At 34.6% G+C, this 12,150-nt stretch overlaps 1 long non-coding RNA gene across 1 annotated transcript; it reads left to right on the top strand.

Moving 5' to 3' along the window:
• Nucleotides 1–1,069, top strand: LOC145944565 (uncharacterized). Its single transcript, XR_014426703.1, has 3 exons — nt 1–216; nt 300–711; nt 842–1,069. It is a non-coding gene; the product is annotated as an uncharacterized LOC145944565 (long non-coding RNA).
• Nucleotides 1,070–12,150: the final 11,081 nt, after the last annotated feature.

The raw sequence follows: 12,150 nt of genomic DNA, 5'->3' as shown, positions 1-12,150 counted from the left end.
GCCTTTCGGTCTCGCGATTAACCTAAAAATTAAACTTATGTGAAACTCAAAATAAGTATTGATTGATTTTTAATTGATTAGAGGTGTGTTCTTGAACGCGCGACAGTAGAATTTGTTTTATAAGTGTCGTATTTTTCGTAAATCAACACATCGTGTCTCCGTTTTATTGCACGTATTTGGATCAGCACGTTTTTGGAGCAATTTCAAGGGCCGAAGGTATGTTTATTTAAATAATATTCATCGCAAAAAATTGTCTTTATATTGCAGTTTTGTCATATTTTCATATTTTGTGTTTTTAGATTAAGTTTTGGCTGTTTGTAAAATGTCAACTGACGACAATCAAAAAAATCCAAGTAGGACTATGCGGCAATGAAATCGAGACACGAAGCGTTGATTAACGAAAAATACAACACTTATAACACGAATTTTACTGTCGCGCGTTTAAGGAATAAATATTTAAGTTTAATTTTTAGGTTAATCGCGAGACCGGAAGGCGTATTGACGTACGTGTCCTATATATGCGAGAACCTACTTTTACATACGGTTGGACCGAAAATGGCGGACGATTATACCTGCTCTTACAGAGCCTTACTCTTATTAGAGGGTCTCTAAGCATCTTGTGATTGCAATGCCATCTGTCGGGTTGGGGTGAGCGTTCTTACGGTGGAAACACCAAACTTGAAGTTGAACCCTACCCAATAAAATTTTAAGGTAGAGTCCAAATGAGATTCGATGGAAACGACCGCCGTAGAGTTATTAGTTGTAGTGTTGCCAACAGTTTTGTTAGGTTGTGCAGTAAACCAACAAGCCTTAGCTTAAAGTATCTCTTTATTAATTACAGAGAAGAAAAATAAACGTGGTACATGTCGCCATTAGTCGTAGTCTCAGAAGAAGAAGAATGCGTTCCTAAAAAATGCTTACACCAAGGCTTACACAGTGCAACCAACTGATAAAAAAAAATGCCAACACTGCCGTCATCTGTATAGCTACCTTACTAGAACAAGTGTTCCTGCACTCTTGCATTTAATAATTCATTGCCTTTCTTTACACTCCCTTTCAATGAATTATTTCGTAAAACACCAAAATAAAAAAAATGAAACAACAACAGAAAATGACGCTTTTACAATCACTTAACGACGAATGATTAACTTAATATGCTGTACTGCTTACTACGTTTTCTCACTGTTTTGTATTTAGGATTTTATCTCTAAATTTTTTAAAAGAATTACCTCCCAGTGGTTTTGTAAATATATCACCTATCTGTTCACTAGTACATACATATTTAATATTAATAATGCCTGCATCCAACTTTTCTTTTATAAAATAATGTTTGATGTCTAAGTGTTTTATTCTCCTATTAGCAGGATTATGTGCAATCTTAATTGCTGACTGATTATCTTCGTATAAGGTTATACAATCGACACTTATACCGAATTCTAACAACAGCTCCTTGAGCCAACAAGCTTCGCTAGTTGCAGTGCTTAGAGCTGTGTATTCTGACTCTGTGGTTGACATTGCAACGGAATGTTGCTTCTTTGACGACCATATCACAGTACAGTTGAATACTTTAAAACAATAACCTGTTGTAGATTTTCTATCTTGTGGATTACCTCCCCAATCGCTGTCCACAAAACCTTCTACAGTATTACTATCGTCTCTCTTATACACTAGATCCAAATCAATCGTACCTTTTATATATTTTAATACATTTTTTAAGTTGGTATAACATTGCACTTGCACAGTCTTGAAATCTACTTAACATTGTAACAGTTGCACATATATCAGGTCTAGAACCCATTACAGCGTACATTAGACAGCCTATTAACTTTCTACATTCAGTCTCTATCTCTTTACTTTCTGACTTGGTTCTTTTTCAAATTTGAAGTTCTTATCTATAGGTAACGATAAATATTTACACTCTAACATACCATATATTTCTAAAACATTTTTTAAGTATTCAGTCTGATTAATTTTTGTTATATCCTTCTTAAGGTCCTGCTCTATGTTCATATCTAAATATTTTGTTATCTTTCCCATATCTTTCATTTTAAACGATTTAGATAATACTTCTTTCAATCTTCTAATTTCAGTGTTACAATTTCCAAACAATAAGATGTCATCAACGTATAATAGCACAAACATTTTGATACTGTCGTTACATTTTGTATACAAACAACAATCTTTGCTTGATTTTATATAGCCTTCTAAACTCACCACTTCATCAAATGTTTGATTCCAGTACCTTGGGGACTTTTTAAAACCGTAAGTTGACTTATTTAATTTACACACAGCATTTTTGTTATTATTAATTTTAATACCCTCTGGAAGTTTTAAATAAACATCTTCTTCGATTTTACTATTAAGAAACGCCCTACATACGTCCATTTGAAACACTGGTAAATTCAGTTTTGTAACTATAGACATAAACACTCTAAATGTATTTAACTTTGCTACAGGGGCATGCAATTCATGAATATCAAAATTTTCTTTTTGTTCAAAGCCCCTAGCTATTAGCCTCGCTTTGTACTTAATCTCATTATTACCTAATCTCTTAATTTTAAATACCCATTTACTATTTATTGCTTTTTTTACCTTCGGGTAACTTACCCAGATAGTCAAATCTGTCAAGAGCATGTATTAAAACTGTGTGCTATATATTTTTGCCCGCAAAAAAACTGCAGATTTTATACAAAACTTATTATATCAGATAATGATAGCAGAACGTTGGCAGAAATGTTATAAAATCTGCTGACATAATTTGGCAGCAAGTCAGTAGCAGAAATCAAGCAGGATTTGTATAGAATTATCATAGCAGATTGGTAGTAGAAACCGAGCAGGATTTGCGCAACGCAGTTTGGTGTCAGATTGACGGCAGAACTCGAGCAAGATTTGCGCGCGCACAATCTGATGGCAAATTGACAACAGGATCTGCATTTTGCAGTTATTTAATAGTTCCTTCGCCTACCGCCATGTGATGTATTTTCTCGCAATCAAATTTCTGTTAAAAATAGATATAAAGTCTGCAAGTCGTGGCTATTAATAAAAGATCAAAAGTATATTTTTCTATCAGTTTAATTTTTGATATCTGACAAGTCTAACATGAGAATATTAAACTTATTAGAATCAATAGGATATACATGAAAAATTATCCATTTACTTTCCATTTAAAGTATAAAGCAGAATTTAATTCTCATATAAATTATATCTTAAATTTTATAAATTATATAAATTTAATTATTTTTACAATTTATTTTATTAATTTAATTAATAGATTAAGTTGAACATTTAATTGCTATGTGAGATATAACTACATACAATATAATATGTTATACATTAAATATCATATTTATGAAAAAAAAAAATTATAAGTAGCGGATAACACGTCTTATGCATCTGTTATATTCATCGAAAAATATTGAATTTTATTATACTTATATATTCAAATGGCAAGGAACTGTGCAGATCCTGCTCGATTTCTGCCGCCAATCTGCTATTAGATTGCGTTTGACAGATCTGTTCGGTTTCTGCCGCCAATCTGCCATCAAACTATATGTGCAGATCTGTTCGGTTTCTGCCGCCAATCTGCTGTCAGATTTTGCTTACTAACTATGCTAGCAGAATATCATCAATTGCGGACACAGTGGATAGGAATCTGCTGTAAAGTCATGATTAGATCTGCTGTCATACTGCCGACATGCTGCTAACATTTTGCTATCTGGGTTACTTACAGTCCACGTGTTGTTCTCGTTTAACAAACTCAGTTCATTATTTACGGCTTCCTTCCATTTGTCAGCATCCTCTCTTCTCATGGCTTCTGCATAACTCGTAGGTTCGTTATCAAGGCTTATAACAAAGCCTGTCTCGTAGTCATTTAATCGTTGTGGTCTTCTTACACGTCTTCCACTCCGAGTTGTATTAGTAAGTATATCTATCTCTTCATTTGGCGTTTCGTATTCTTCACTACTATCTCCCTTTGTTTCTTGAATTTCTTCAATCTGAGGTTCGCTTTCATCTTCATTGTCGATACTTAATTCATTTTGTTCGGATTCGCCATCCTCCATTTGTTCCATTATTAAATCATCTTACAAGCATGTGGAGTGTTGCCTATTTTCTTCTTTCCAGTTTTTCACTTCATTTTGTGTGACGAATATTACATCCCTTTTAATCTCTACGGTTTCTTTCTCTGGAAAATACACTCTGTAACCTTTTGTTATTTCTCCATAACCTACGAAGATTCCTTTCTCAGTCTTAAGGTCTCATTTTCTTCGTTTTTCTTTAAAGTACATAGGCTTCAGTACCGAATACCTGCAAATTTTTTAGATTAAAGTCCTTTCCAGTCTACAGTTTAAACGGTGTTATTTTTTCCGCTCTACTTTTACTGGTTCTGTTTAGTACGTATACTGATGTGTTCACGGCCTCCGCCAACAAGTTTTTGTTTAAATTTTTTGCTTGCAACATGGTCCGCGCTGCCTTTACTATTGTCCTCATGTCCCTCTCTGCTTTTCCATTCTGCTTTGGAGTATAGGAGACAGTTGTTTCATTTTATACCTTTTTCTTCCAGGATTATACCTTTTTCTTCCAGGAGCTTTTTTACTCTTGTGTTGACGAACTCCAGGCCATTATCATTTCGTATGGTTCGAATCTTACTTTCTGTGGTGGTCTTTGCAAATTTCAAGAAATGTTTGATCTTTTCTTCTGTTTCCGATTTATGTGACATAAAGTATACGGTGCGGTAATTTGAGTAGTCATCCTTCAATAGTAGAAAGTATCTGGAACCTCCAATTGAAGCTTCCTCCATCGGTCCACACACGTCCGCAGAGACTAGTTCACCCACTCTTAATGTAGACGATTCGCTTCTCTGGAATGGGAATCTATGCTGCTTTCCCTTCAAACATTCCGTACAAGTGTCAGCCTTTCCTGAAAACTTGATATTATTATTCTTTAATATGTCCTTGACATGATCAAAATTTTGATGTGCCAGCTTCTGATGCCATTCCTTCAAGCTGCACCCTACGTTCGCTGAAACATTAGAACTTTCACATTTGAAATCCAACATGTAAACTTTTTCATCACGCATTGCGATGGCACCTATTTTATTGTCTTTTACAAATTCACATTTATTAATGTCTGTTTTCATGCTATAACCTTTATTTACTGCGCTTGCTACAGAAAATAGATTCATCTTTAAATCAGGCACATGTAGTACATTATTTAACGTAGTTTCAATATAGCATTTTCCATTAAACGCTTTTACTGCTATCTGTCCCACACCAACAGCGTCTAATTTTCTTCCGTCACCTATGATCACCGACCTTTTAGTTAACAGCGTGCTGTAGCTCACAAATAAGGTGCGATCGAAAGTCATGTGTTCACTAGCGCCACTATCTACCAGCCATTTATTATAACGCGGTTGTCCATCACCAATCATGGCTGTCACTATAAATGCATTACTATCCTTACTGTCTTTTGCTTATTTTTTATTATTATTGTCATTATTGAACCGGCACTCATGTTTCAAATGTTCCTTTTTATTACACACATAACAACGTTTCATGTTCCGATTATCGCTGTTGTTTTTACAATTTTTCTTAAAGTGTCCCGACTGTCCACACTTAAAACACTTTATATTTTTCTTCATTGCAATCATTGCAACGCTCTTCTCGGAAGCATCCATCTTCGCTTTCAGCCGTTCCTCCTCGACCAACAGTCTCGCTATTAAGTTATCTAGCGTCTTTCATCTGATGTCGACTCCCACGCTGATACAAAATGGCCGTATCCCTCAGGCAAGGACATCAAAATCTTTGTCATAACAAATTTGTCCGATATTTCTTCACCCAGCTGTTTCAGTTTATTCTGAAACTCTTGTACTTTTGATATAAATAGAGACATCTCCATACCTTGAGTATACTTCAGTTGAAAAAATTGCTGTTGCACCATGTGAATACTGGTGTCACTCTTCTGCTCGTACACACTATGCAGCTTTCTCCACATCTCCGCTGCACTCGTGCATGTCAGAATATGCAGCATTACAGACTCTGACAATCTTGTTACGATTAAACTTTGAGCTTTGGAATCTTCTTTCAGCCATGCTTGCTGATCTGCTGCTACCTCTGTTTCACTCTCGTACCTTCTGTGATCTCGAAAACCCCGAGACCTCGCAATAATACACCCACCTGGAATTTCCACACGTTCCAGTTTTTGGCGCCTTCCAGCTTTACAACGCCCACTGTGGTTGATGTTAACTGATCCATTATTACCCGGATCGCCAAAAACTAGCAGCACGTTTCATTTTTAACCGACACGCCAGCAACAAGATGTCCGCCACGGTCGTTCCGTTACCCGGGTACCGCACTGCCGTTATTACGTTGCTCTGTATAGAGCTGGGCCCATAACCTGTTAGGTTGTGCAGTAAACCAACAAGCTTTAGCTTAAAGTATCTCTTTATTAATTACAGAGAAGAAAAATAAACGTGGTACATGTCGCCATTAGTCGTAGTCTCAGAAGAAGAAGAATGCGTTCCTAAAAAATGCTTACACCAAGGCTTACACAGTGCAACCAACTAATAAAAAAAAATACCAACACTACCGCCATCTGTATAGCTACCTTACTAGAACAAGTGTTCCTGCACTCTTGCATTTAATAATTCATTGCCTTTCTTTACAAGTTTCGTCGCCGCTCTTGTAAAATAAGAAATAATTTCTGCATATTACTTTGATATTGCGAAATTAACATTATCGTTCTCGAATCCATATTTTGTTATGAGAGTTAACATAACCAATGTTAGGACACTGTATATCCAGTAGCGCAACTCTCTGTCGGCGCCTTTGAAGTTAGTGTTGGCCAAAATGGAGTGCGCATGCGCGAGATAAGCAAGTTGCCCAGTAATGCCATCTGAACTTTTCTCTCGCTCACTCTTGTTTGTTCTCTAACTATTGCCGCCAATTTCTGCCATCAAATGTACACATAAACATTTAAAGAGAGCATTTAAATGTGTTGAGGCATTTAAATGAGACTGAGAGAGACCGAAACAAGTAAGAGTGAGTGAGACAGAAGTTCAGATGGCACTACCGGGCAACTCGCTTACTTTGCGCATGCGCACTCCATTTTGGCCAACACAAAATCGAGGGAGTTGCGCTACTGGATATACTGTGGTTAGGATACTGTTGTAGCTGATTTTTTATTTTGTACAATTGGTAACGTTTAACCTTGCCGTAACCCATGAAGAATAGAGATAAGGAGGCCGAATTAGCATGGAGGAATTATCGAAAAGTGCGACAGAATTCCAAGCCTAAATGTAGTTTATTAATGCTCCGCAAGGTTGCGCTTTTGCCTCACGGAACTCACACGTACACGGTGGACTTTTGTGTTAGCAGAGTATTAGTCATTCTCTATCCTTCTTGCTCCTCATCCTGCAATCTCTCCTCTTTCTCAAACTAACGAGCATCTTGTGATTGCAACGCCACCTATAGGTACCATAGGTACTACTATCGGGCCTCGGTTTTGGTCGCACATCCCAAACACATAGTTCGGCCTCCTTATCTCTATTCTTCCTGCCGTAACCCTAGTGTAACTCTGATCAACTCTGATTCGGTGGAAACAGGCAAGCCAACTCGACTCTGACCCAACCCTGACCCGATTTGAACCCTCGGTGGAAACATACCCAGATAGCAAAATGTTAGCAGCATGTCGGCAGTATGACAGCAGATCTAATCATGACTTTACAGCAGATTCCTATCCACTGTGTCCGCAATTGATGATATTCTGCTAGCATAGTTAGTAAGCAAAATCTGACAGCAGATTGGAGGCAGAAACCGAGCAGATCTGCACATATAGTTTGATGGCAGATTGGCGGCAGAAACCGAGCAGATCTGTCAAACGCAATCTAATAGCAGATTGGCGGCAGAAATCGAGCAGGATCTGCAGTTCCTTGCCATTTGAACATATAAGTATTGTATAATAAAATTCAATATTTTTCGATGAATATAACAGATGCATAAGACGTGTTATCCGCTACTTATAATTTTTTTTTTCATAAATATGATATTTAATGTATAACATATTATATTGTATGTAGTTATATCTCACATAGCAATTAAATGTTCAATTTAATCTATTAATTAAATTAATAAAATAAATTGTAAAAATAATTAAATTTATAATTTATAAAATTTAAGATATAATTTATGAGAATTAAATTCTGCTTTATGCTTTAAATAGAAAGTAAATGGATAATTTTTCATGTATATCCTATTGATTCTAATAAGTTTAATATTCTCATGTTAGACTTGTCAGATATCAAAAATTAAACTGATAGAAAAATATATTTTTGATCTTTTATTAATAGCCACGACTTGCAGACTTTATATCTATTTTTAACAGAAATTTGATTGCGAGAAAATACATCACATAGCGGTAGGTGAAGGAACTATTAAATAACTGCAAAATGCAGATCCTGTTGTCAATTTGCCATCAGATTGTGCGCGCGCAAATCTTGCTCGATTTCTGCCGTCAATCTGACACCAAACTGCGTTGCGCAAATCCTGCTCGGTTTCTACTACCAATCTGCTATGATAATTCTATACAAATCCTGCATGATTTCTGCTACTGACTTGCTGCCAAATTATGTCAGCAGATTTTATAACATTTCTGCCAACGTTCTGCTATCATTATCTGATATAATATGTTTTGTATAAAATCTGCAGTTTTTTTGCGGGCAAAAATATATAGCACACAGTTTTAATACATGCTCTTGACAGATTTGGCTATCTGGATAGTCAATATGACATATATATATAGACGAAGCATTCCATCTGTGGAGTGAAGCCGGAAATTGGCAGAATACGACTGAGTGAGATAGTTGTTTTGACACTCTTTTTTCTCACTCTATCGTACAGAAGAGAATATGGCCGCCCTCTAGCTGTCAAAGCTGTCAAGTATACTGTCATGACAGCCAAAAGATAGAGTGAGAAAGAGAAAGAAAATAGAGTGAGAAAGAAGAGTGTCAAAATAACTATCTCACTCTGTCGTATTCTGCCAATTTCCGGCTTCACTCGCTGCTACAGTAAAAGTATAGGAATGCTTCGTCTATATATATATGTCATTGGGCGAGACTCTAAAGCCCCTTGCACAATGTTAAGCGATAGCGATAGGAATAGCGATAGCGATAGAATAATATCTAACCTCTGTTTCTATTGGTAAATATTTTTTATTCCACCAATAAGAACAGAGAATAGATATTTTTCTATCGTTATCGCTATTCCTATCGCTATCGCTTAGCATTGTACAAGGAGCTTATAGGGTCTCTATACATATATGTAGAGTTCCTCTAGTAAGGGCGCAGTCCCATGGTGCGGAACATGCGGATTGCGGAATTGGCGGAACGCTTGTGATTGGTTCGACCTGTTTTACGTTCGTTCCGCCGATTTTTATCCGCAAGTTTCTATTTTATCCGCATTTATTTGCGGAATTACTTGTGCATGTATGTGCGTTAATCAAAAAAGACATAAAAACACGAGTAAAAACATTAGCGGACGTTCGTGATCATTTTCAGCAAAATTATTAATAATTTTAAAAATGTCATTGGATATAAAAGATAGAAATAATAATAAATAAATACAGACCTAATAACATATGTAGATATTAAAAAATATATATCAGTAAAAACGAATAACATAATAAATTAAACACGCAAACGATCAATGTTAGCAGTTAAAAAAAGGCATATTGAAAATTATAAATGAAAATGAGAGATATTTATTTAGTTTAATTTATATTATATAATTTGTTTTTACTTTTATATTTTTTCTTTTTAATTGTTTCTCGTTATTTGCGAGTTATTAAATGAATTAAAATAAAGTTGATATATATTTATTAAAAAGCAGAAACTATATATACGCCACAAGATTATAAATAAGTTATATATTATTCATATATTTGTATATATATAATCGCAGAAAAAAAAAAAATTTTTTTAAAAACGAAAATATATTAGATGCGACCTATATTTAGTAAAGAAAGAAGATATTTTGCCTGTCCTCGAGATAAAGTTCATAGCAATTAACAATTATTATCAGTTTCGAAAGCTATGGAATTCATGAATTTTGACGGATGTATGGATATATGTATATATGTGAATCCGATCCGCAAAAATTTGTTTTCTATGTCCCATGGAGCGGAAAACGCGGAAGCGTAATCTGCCCCCATGTTCCGATATTACTGCCAGTACTGAAAATATATAATATACGTAACGTAAACTATAGCTTTTCAGTACTGGCAGTGTATATCGGAACATGCCCTGCGCGAGCCAAATAATATACACTGTTCCGATAGAGACAACAAAAGGATCTATGAGAAAGAATCTTGTAAATGGCCAATTGCGCTTCCGCGTTTTCTGCTCCATGGAACATAGGAAAATGCATTTCAGCGGAACGCAATTGACGGAATGTCTGTGATTGGACGAACTTTCGTTCCGCCAATTCCGCATTCCGCATGTTCCGCACCATGGGACTGCGCCCTAAGGATTTCGAACATGAGCCGGTATTTATGAGTCAGTGTGTCTTTTTGTGTACATTTGTGTATGACTATAGTCAGAGAGAAGCCTGAGAGAGGCCATGCCGGCGATTTTCGTGGGACGCTTTTACTAGGCCGTACAGCAGCGCCGTGCATCCACTTTTAGGAATTGGAACTACGTATCCACATCCACTTTTCGATACCATCGATTATTTGGTTCATGTCCGTGCTAAATACATCCACTTTCATTTCTAGAAGTAAAATCTAAAATCATTTCTTACGCATGTGTGTCCACACATCTTATATCCATAAATTATAGATAAGAAATACATTTCGCGTATATAAATAAATTTATAAAAAGATATATATATATATATATTTTATATGCGATATTTTACATTTTAACATATACATATATACACTACGTACGCGCACGGATGAATATATATTATATATATGTGCGCATATATACAATTAAAATAGTAAAAGTAAAATTATATAATTATATAAAATTATATATAATTATATAAAATTAAAAATATAATTATATAAAATTAAAATTAAAATTATATAATTAAAATAGTAAAAGTAAAATTATATACATTTTATAATATATTTATTTACTGAATTTTTGCAATTAAAAGACATCAACACGACTTAAATCGGATAATTTTTGATTATTCATATATATTTATTAATTAAAAATTATCCGATTCATGCGTCATCGTGTGTTTGATGTCGTTCTAATAACTGTAAAAATTTCATTAATCTATTATACATTTACTTTCAAAAAGGTAAAATAAAAAATAAAGGTTTAAGTCCTTATATATTTCATAAGACATTTAAATTCGTGATTATATATTTGTTATTATATATATATATATATATATATATATATATATATAGATTAATTATATTAAAGGTCTCCGGATGTCGAAGCGAGGAGGAAAACGAGATCATGTCGTCAGTTTGGCAGTCTTTTACGCGAGGCTTTCTTCATTTATAGTATTTCACGAATACATATGTATATGTATATGTCATCTTACTATAGAAAATAACATTTTTATAATTCGCATTTTGTCTGCTGAAAATAATTTTAATGGATTAAAGATTAAATCATCCGATTTATGTCGTGTTTGGTGTCATTTTAATCGCTAAAATTTCATTAATCCATTAAAATTATTTCCAAATCGATAAAATACAAATTAAAAGTTTTAATTTTTATGTATAAAATGTTTATATTCGCGTGAATTATCGTAGATAAGGAAAGGTTCCCGTTGTCGTCGAAGCGAGAGCGAGAACGAATAAAGAGCGAGCGAGATGACGTATCATCAAAGAGTTCCGAAGTCTCCTCGCGAGGCTTCCTTTATCTAATCTTTCATATATCATATGTCATGTTACTATAGAAAATAAAATTTTGATAATTCGCAATATATCGAATTGAAAATAATTTTAACGGATTAATGAGACTTTTGCGATTAAAATGACACCAAACACGACATAAATCGGATGATTTTTAATTAAAAATGTAATCAAAATTTTAATTACTTTTAATTAAAAATCATCCGATTTATGTCGTGTTTGGTGTCATTTTAATCGCAAAAGTCTCATTAATAGTACTCTGCGTTGATACCACTGCTT

Source organism: Prenolepis imparis, unplaced genomic scaffold (assembly GCF_030444845.1).
Source record: "Prenolepis imparis isolate NDT839.2.m4 unplaced genomic scaffold, iyPreImpa1.0 SCAF_13, whole genome shotgun sequence".
Classification (NCBI taxonomy): Eukaryota; Metazoa; Arthropoda; class Insecta; order Hymenoptera; family Formicidae; genus Prenolepis; species Prenolepis imparis.
The sequence above is the reverse complement of the archived record's forward strand: the minus strand, read 5'-3'. Positions and strand labels throughout refer to the sequence as shown.